Below are 8684 nucleotides of genomic sequence, written 5' to 3' on the forward strand. Positions count from 1 at the left end.
GTGTTTTGTCGCGGATCTTCGATTGGTCATAACTTCTTTGTTATAACTCAGATTTTAGTGTTCTTTATATTTTTGGAAACCTTGTTACAATCTCTACCACTTAGTTCATCCCAATCAAGATAATTTAATACTTCATTTTTTAGGGTCGATTATGTAAATGCACATAGCATACAAAAATTTCTCTTTATTATTTTAAAAAGAACTACAAATTGATCTATATTATTACATAGATTTGAAATAACGGTTTGTTACACTCGACGAGTTCAAGGATGGACTCGACAAGTTGATTTGAAAAAGTCTCAATTCTGTTAAAAGGGAGAACTCGATGAGTTCATGGATGGACTCGACGAGTTGTATCACGATTTTGGGATTTTATCATCTATGGAACTCGGCGAGTTGGTGGGCCAACTCGGTGAGTTGAGTTAACTCGGAATGTTGACTTTGACTTTGACCAGGGTGTTGACTTTAACTTTGATTTGAACCAAGTTGACCCTTAAGGAGTTATGAGTGTGGAAGTGTAATTAAGGAAATCTTTTATGAATGGGAGCTTGAGTTGGGTTGATTTTCGGATCCGAGGATTTTCAGCTACTTGCCGGTAGTTGAGGTGAGTTACCCTCCTATAGAAGTGGGTCGAAGGCACCAATGTCGGCCCACTAGTAGCTGATTATTGTAGAGATGATTGTCTTTGTGATAATTGTCTGGTATGTTACTACCTATTATGCTTTATGTGCTAGTATGTTATGATATTATGTTGTAGCGGTAGGAGGCGTGAAATAGTCCCCGTAACCGGACGAAAGGACCGACGGGGTAGGCCAGGACCCAAATATGCTAGACAATATGAGGTTTATTTGTATATACTAGGATATTATGTGGTAGTTGTAGGGGGTGAAATAGTCCCCGTAACCGATTGAAAGAGACCGAAGGGGTATGTAAAACCCGGTTCCTGGTACGTATTTAAATCCTAGTAGTTTCATGTTTTTCTCTGGGACCCGGCGAGTTGGAGGCCCAATTCGTCGAGTAGACTCGACCTTACGCGGGAACTTTAGTGATCTACTCGACGAGTCGACGGACCGAATCGATGAGCAGAAGCTGTCTGGATGAAACCCTAATATTTAGGGTTTTCACCCTATTTAAACGTCTTATTCTGCCTCAAACCAGCCTCCATCATCCCTCTCACTCCCAGAAGACCCTAACTCAAAACCCTAGCAATTTATTGAGTGTTCTTGAGCTTTGTGGTGCCTTTTGTTTGTATTTTGAAGTTGGTGAAGGAGAAGGATGCTTGGGAGATCAAGGGAGAGCAAGGAGATCCATAAGTCTTGGCACATTTCCTGCTCATTTGAGGTATAAAGCTTATACCTTGGCTATTCATTACTTAGATCTTGATTTGGGGTTATTTTCTACCTTTTTCCAAGCTTTAGTGAAGCTATGCTCGAATTTGTGTGTATATTTGGAGTTGCACTTCAGATCTGGAACCATTGAGAGTTCCCATGGCATAAAGGTGCCAACTTTATGGCCATGGGAGAACCATGCACCATATAAACCTCTTTTTATGGCTTTTGAGCCAAAAACCCCCATGTGTGGACGTCAAGATTGGAACTTTACGTATAAAGTGGACCCTAGGATGTCAGATCTGTGGTTTTGATGCATTAAGACCCATTATAATCGACTGAATAGTTTTGGACAAAGAGGGACTCAACGAGTCGCTTGGGTGACTCGGCGAGTCAGGTCGTGTTTTCCCTCATATGTTTTCTTGAAATGGTCTTTGGTTAAGTGAAAGAAACACTCAGCCTGTTAGGTGTTTGTGATGGACTTGAAGATCAAAGGACTCGAAGAGTTCAAGAAAAAAACTTGGCGAGTTCAAGGCAATGTCCCAACCACATGAAGACGGACTCGACGAGTTCAAGGATGAACTCGGCGAGTCATAGACTGAACACCTTCATATGGATGAAGATGAACTTGGCGAGTTCATAGACGAACTCGACGAGTCGTTTGAAGATAGTCCGATGTGTTGTTGAAGGCGAACTCGTCGATCTCTTGCTAGACTCGACGAGTAGGGTCGGGATGGTAGCATGTTGTGGACATGGGGACTCGGCGAGTCGAGTCAACCAGATATTGAGTTTGACCAAAGTTGATTTTAACCAAGGTTCTGACCTTGAATTTGACTTGGACTTGAGTTGACCCTTGTAGGGGTTATGAGTATGAATTGGTAATGTGGAAAGGATGTGTGTAGGGATTTAGGAGTCGATAAGGGTTGATTTCCTTACCGAGGGCAGCGCAGACACTACACGACATTGAGGTGAGTTACCTTCCAGTAGAAGTCGGTCTAAGGCACCAAGGCCGGCCCACTAGTAGTTGATTACAGTTAAGACGATTGTCTTTGTCATAATTGTCTGGTTTGCTATTACTTGATGTGTTTTATGTATCGGTATGATATGTTCTATGTGATAGTGGTAGTAGGGGGGATAATCCCCGATTTGGTCGTTAGGGCCGAAGGATATGTCGGACCCCAGATAGGGTGTCCAAGGTATGGCTGACAGCTTGATTATGATATGTTATTATATGATAGTAGTAGGGGGTGAAATAGTCCCCGTGACCGTGTGAGATAGACTGGAGGGTAGGCAGGCACCCTAGAATGGCCTGACACGGGTCGGTCAGCACCCCAGAATGGCTTGACATGGGTAGGTTAGCACCCCAGAATGGCTTGACACGGGTAGGTCGGGCACCCCAGAATTGCCCGGCAGAATGTATGAATGTATGGTATGTGGTATGATGGGGGAACTCACTATGCTTCGTGCATACAGTTTTAGTTTTGGTTTCAGGTACCTCTTCAGCTAAGGGGAAGGAGTCGGCAGGGTAGCAGTGCATCGCACACACATGATTTCCGCTTTGAGAACCCTGGGATTGTACTCTCACATTTTACTATTTGATGTTATGGTTTTCGAGACTTGTGATTCATGACTTGATCTTTTGAAATGATAATAACGATGTTTTCCGTAAACTATTTTTATAAGTAATATAATTAGACAAAATTTTTGGGTCCCGATTTTGGGATGTTACAGGGTAGGCCGGCACCTAGATATTCTAGACGGTTACCGGTTGAAAAAGACCGAAGGTGTAGGCCAGCACCCAGATATTCTAGGCGGTTACCGGTTGAAAGAGACAGAAGGGGTAGGCCAGAACCCTGATATGTTAGGAGGTTACCGGTTGAAATAGACCGAAGGGGTAGGCCAGCACCCAGATATGCTAGGCAGTATGTGTAATGTATGGTATGTGCTATGATGGGGGAACTCACTAAGCTTCGTGCATACAGTTTTCAGTTTTGGCTTTAGGTACTTCTTCTTCGAAAGGAAAGGAGTCGACATGATCGCAGTGCGTCACAATATGTTTTCCGCACACGAGATATTTGGGAGTGATATCTGATGATGCTTTATTATGACATGTTTTGTATTATTGACATTTTGGTTTTGATATGTGATGACACGATGGATGTTTTTTTATACTAATGGTTTTATAATTAGTTAATTAAAAATAAAATTTTTGGTCTTAAATTTTGGGATGTTGCACTTATCAAATAAAAATATAAGATGGAATATGGCTTGTACAAAATAAATTGGAGTAAAGGGTTTGGAATCCTTGAACAAGAAAAAATTGACCCCAGAGATGAGAATGCAGTTTTGGTTTGTTTAAAGAAATTATATATGTACAACAATTTATAAGTCAGTAAGATTAAAAAAGAAATATTATCAGCAGGGAGTAAATAAATGAACCCAAGCAAAGAGCATTTCATGAAATTAGATCACAATCATTATCACACAAACTCTTAAGTATTGGTTTAGATATTCTCACTTTCGCCAGACAACTATAGCTATAAACTAATGATTACAAACATAACAGTATAATGTTTCATGTAAACTTAATAGTAATCTTATGATGGAGAGGAGATAAATTAAAATAAAAATCTTACTCGTTATAGAGTCAATGTAGTTTCACTTCCATTCTGACATAAACTTAAAGAAAGTACACAGAAGGCTTGACATTTGACATCCCCCAAAAAGATTAGATTACTATGTTTTGCATCAGTTGGGTCTATGTACACATGCAAAGGAAAGTAAGTACAAGGTTTACCTAATAAATGACAATAGAAAAAGATTAAAATCATGCATGACTAAATTATATGTTTCTTACTATATAATATATATAGTGGATCGGTAACTTCATGTCATTTTGCATTAAATTGAATGGAGTGGTACAAACAACCATAATTCTTGACTATTTCTTGTTGTCTCAATAATTGGTCCATGAGCTTTAAATTTGTTCTGATGTGAAGGAGGAGGTCATCATATGTCCCTGCAATTATGATGAAAAGAATTATGTTTAAGTAACCATAGTTGGTTCCTAGAAAGCCACACACAAATTACATAAGGATTCAAACTAACTCAATAAGCACAAGGAAGCAAGATAAACCAGCAAGAGAGCATACCTCTTTTCAAATTATTCGAGAAGGGGCTGAACATGAAGTAAAGAACGAACAGATAGAATCAAGCCTTTTTCATTTAAGCATTTTAGTAAACACTTGGTGGGCAAGAGTTGCTTTTAAGGTCCCATAACACTCTTAATCATCTGATTCAACTTTGGCTTTATACCTCTAACTAAAAGCTTAGAAATTCTGCATCATTATGACAAATAATAATTAAAAGACACAATATTAAAAATTAACAAAAACTTATGTAAAAAATATACAATGTTGGAAATAGAGGAAGTAAAAGACATGTAAATAATGACGTTGTGATTGATTCATGGACCTGACACATACGAACTAAAGTGAACTGATGTGCGTCTTTTGTTTCCTTTTATGGTTCAGTAAAAACCTACATATAATAAACAAATGGGTAAAATAGGGTTCTGCTGAAGTGTTAAATAGCCGATTCAAACACATACACTTGAGAGAGAGAGAGAGAGAGAGAGAGAGAGAGAGAGAGAGAGAGAGAGAGAGAGAGAGAGAGAGAGAGAGAGAGAGAGAGAAAAGTAGAGTAACAGTAGTGGCTTACCTGATTATCTCTTTTGATAGAATTACCATCCAAGAAACTATGGGAAGAAGGATGCATATTTATGATATCATCAGTGAGAATTATTGAAACTTATCAATTCAAGTTAATTTCTTCTACTTTTTGATTTCTGCAATAAAAAGGCAGAAGACACAGACAAGAAGAGAGGTTAGAAGAAGAAAAAACATGAAATTGAGGATTTGGAAGATGAGAAAAAAGAGCAAACCTCGAGTACATTCCTTCTACTTTTCGATTTATGTTCCAGACCTCAGTAGTAAGATCATCCGTTTCTTGTGATACCTTCTCCGATTTCCATTGATTTCACTTAATTCTTCTTTTTGAACGTCGTTTCTTGCAACGAACCATTGACGGAGAGGGAAGAGGAGTAGGGTTTAAGAGACAATCTACCTTCAAGAATTTTTTACTAAATTTGGATATGATCATGATTCATGATTTCATGCTATGGGATTCTTGATTTCTTGCTATCAAATTCCAAATTAATTGTTGATAATTTGATATATCAATTTAAACATCAATGCATAACTATTAACGTTGAAGCAGGAGGGAATTTGGGAAATTCACTTTGGTATTTTGAGCGGGAAAAATCGATTTCGCGGGGGGGGGGGGGGGGGGGGGGGGGGGCTAGGAGAATTCCATGTGGAAAAAATCTACTTATTTATTAGAATATGAGATTTTATTAAATTGAGACGTTAACATTCGGAAGATACACAATGTTAATAATAGTAGCGTGGTTGGTATGAAAAATTAGTGACGTCTTTGTAATTGCAACCGCTATTTTTATTTTTTATAAAAAGGAAACATAATATAGAGATTTATCAATACATAAACATTATTATTTTAAAATTTTTATATGATATAATATATCTTCTAGTTTATACCACATTTTTTTTTCTTTTTCTATAAATAGATGACAATTTTTTTGGGAGATAGAATAGGTATCATCCATCCTCTAAGCAATGAACATGTTCATGTTGTTACAAAGTCTTTCTCTGGAGATCATCGACGCCGTAGTTTTGCCATCGCTCTTCCTTTATCTACTACTGAAGAGAAAACATAACAACCATCTTATTTCGAGCCCTCCGTTATTACCGATAATAGGCCACCTCCACCACCTCGGCCCACTCATCCACCAGTCTTAGTCTTTCCACCGCCTCTCCACCCGCTACGGCCCCCTAATCCACGTCCGTCTCGGATCTGTCCCTTGCATCGTTGTCTCACTAAAGATTTTCTCAAAACTAACGAACGTTAGTTTTGAAACTGTCAACCATATTACTTACGGCGCCGCCTTCGCCTTCGCACCTTACAGACCTTACTGGAAATTCGTCAAGAAACTGTCAACCGTCGAGCTTTTAGGCAACCAAAATCTCGGCCATTTCCTCCCCATTTGAACCCATGAGATGCACAAGATTCTTCGAACGTTAATGGAGAAATCTAAACAAAAAAAGGTTGTGAATTTGACTAAAGAGTTCTTGAAGCTAACAAACAACGTGATATGCCAAATGACGACGAGCATTCGATGATCTGGGACAAACATCGAGGCCGATGACTCCAAGAATCTCGTTCGAGAAGTGACAATGATCTTCAGAGAGTTTAATGTTTACGATTTCATATGGTTTTGTAAGAACATAAATTTGCAAGGGTTTAAGAAGAGGTGTGAAGATACACATTGAAGGTATGATGATTTGCTAGAGAAAATCATATCTGAGAGGGAAGAAAAGAGAAGAAGTGAAGGGAAAGGAGAATATGGCAAAGGGAAAGATTTTCTTCATATGTTGCTTGATGTTTTGGAGGAAGGAAAAGCAGAGATTAAGATTACAAGAGATCACATCAAAGCCCTGATTTTGGTAAATTTATTTAATTCTTGATTCTTGATTCTTATTCCAAGGGTCAAATGGTCTTTTCCTATACAATCAATAATCAAAGCTTCCAACCCATTTATTTCGTTGAATGAGATTCACCGGATAATTTATTTTTTTGTTTTATGTCTAGTTAAAAAAAAATAACATCTTGTCATTATGCCTTTATCTTGTGTAGGATTTTTTCACAGCTGCAACAGATACAATTTTAATATCTATAATGGACCCTAGCGGAACTCATCCATAACCCAAAGGTGCTTGAAAAAGCAAGAAAAGAGATTGATCAAGTCATCAGAAATAAGAGGGTAGTTCAAGAATCATATGCACCCAACTTACCATATATCCAAGCCATGATAAAGGAAACCCTACGACTTCATCCACCAATTCCGATGTTGATTCACAAGTCAATAACATATGTCATTGTCCAATGATATGAAATCCCAGCCGGAACCATGTTATTCGTCAACATCTGGTCGATCGGAAGAAACTCTAAGTACTGGGAAAATCATTAGATTTCAACCCTCATCGGTTTTTGGAAGGTGAAACCCTAAAAAGCTCGTTAGATATCAAGGGACAGAGTTTTCAACTCTTGCCTTTTGGAATAGGGAGAAGAGAGTGTTCGGGCATCAATTTGGCCATGAGAGAACTTTTGGTGGTCGTTGCCACCCCCATACAATGCTTTGAATGGAATGTTAATAATGGAAAGGAAGCATTGAATAGAAATGAACAGGTTAGATTAACTGAATCAAGGGCGGTGGATTTCTTTTGTGTTCCATCATTACGAGAAGACTCGCCAATTTATTTGATTTTGTTCGGTTTAGACTTTATTAAGGGTAATTAATGTATTATTATATTATATTGTTAAATGTATAATTTGGATGTGTATAACTTATTCCTTTTATCAATGTTTTTTTGACTAAGTATGTACCATACTAACGTTTACCACAATATGTATCAAAGTCTTTAATTGTGACAACGCATGAATTAAGCCTTACTCCATTGATTTGACTACAAGTATATCAACTTATTACTCTATTGAGATCAAGCCCATTAATAGCTAAACGAAAAGGGGCTGACGGGAGTTATTGCACATTTACCACAATATGTATCAAAGAAAACTTAGAAATTCTACGTTTTTTCTGCAAAACTAGCACTAAACCGGCAGCCACATTGGAATCGAGTGTTGGAACGCATTTTGGAATCAAAACTACTACCAACATCAAACGGGAGTATGTATGTGGAAGCATGTACTTGCATGGAGAAATTTTTGTCGCAAACTTCACACATTCGAAAGCCTTACAATGTTTGGTATAGTTTCATCTTCTTTATGTAAAAACTGCAATTATAGGCCTAATAACAAGGAACACATATTCCTCATCTACTCCACAACAATAGAGGTATGTAGAAATCTAAAAAAATTGGTGGAAAAGGACCATATAGAATTTAGAAAACATGTTTCGAGCTTGTGTGGTAGACTTCGAAAATGCATGGGATACTCACCTATCCTTAGTTAAGATTTCTTCAAAGAATAGTTATCACACTAGCATCAAAGCAACACCATTCGAAGCGCTTTATTGATGTAAGTGTCGATCGCCAATATGTTGGGTAGAAGTAGGACATACCTTGCTATCAAAGAAGTATGCAGGAGACTCGCTACTTACTAGTCCTGAAATCATATATGAGACAACGGATTAGATTGTCCAGATTTAGGAATGGATAAAGGCTGCACGTCACTGTCAGAAAAGTTTCACTAACCGTCGAA

General features: G+C 38.1%; 1 pseudogene; it reads left to right on the top strand.

Moving 5' to 3' along the window:
* The first annotated feature begins 6022 nt into the window (after window positions 1-6022).
* Window positions 6023-7763, top strand: LOC145140393 (cytochrome P450 93B2 pseudogene; annotated as a pseudogene).
* The last annotated feature ends 921 nt before the right edge of the window (window positions 7764-8684 follow it).

This window comes from Lactuca virosa, chromosome 9 (assembly GCF_052849685.1).
Source record: "Lactuca virosa cultivar CGN04683 chromosome 9, Lactuca_virosa_CGN04683_v6, whole genome shotgun sequence".
Taxonomy (NCBI): Eukaryota; Viridiplantae; Streptophyta; class Magnoliopsida; order Asterales; family Asteraceae; genus Lactuca; species Lactuca virosa.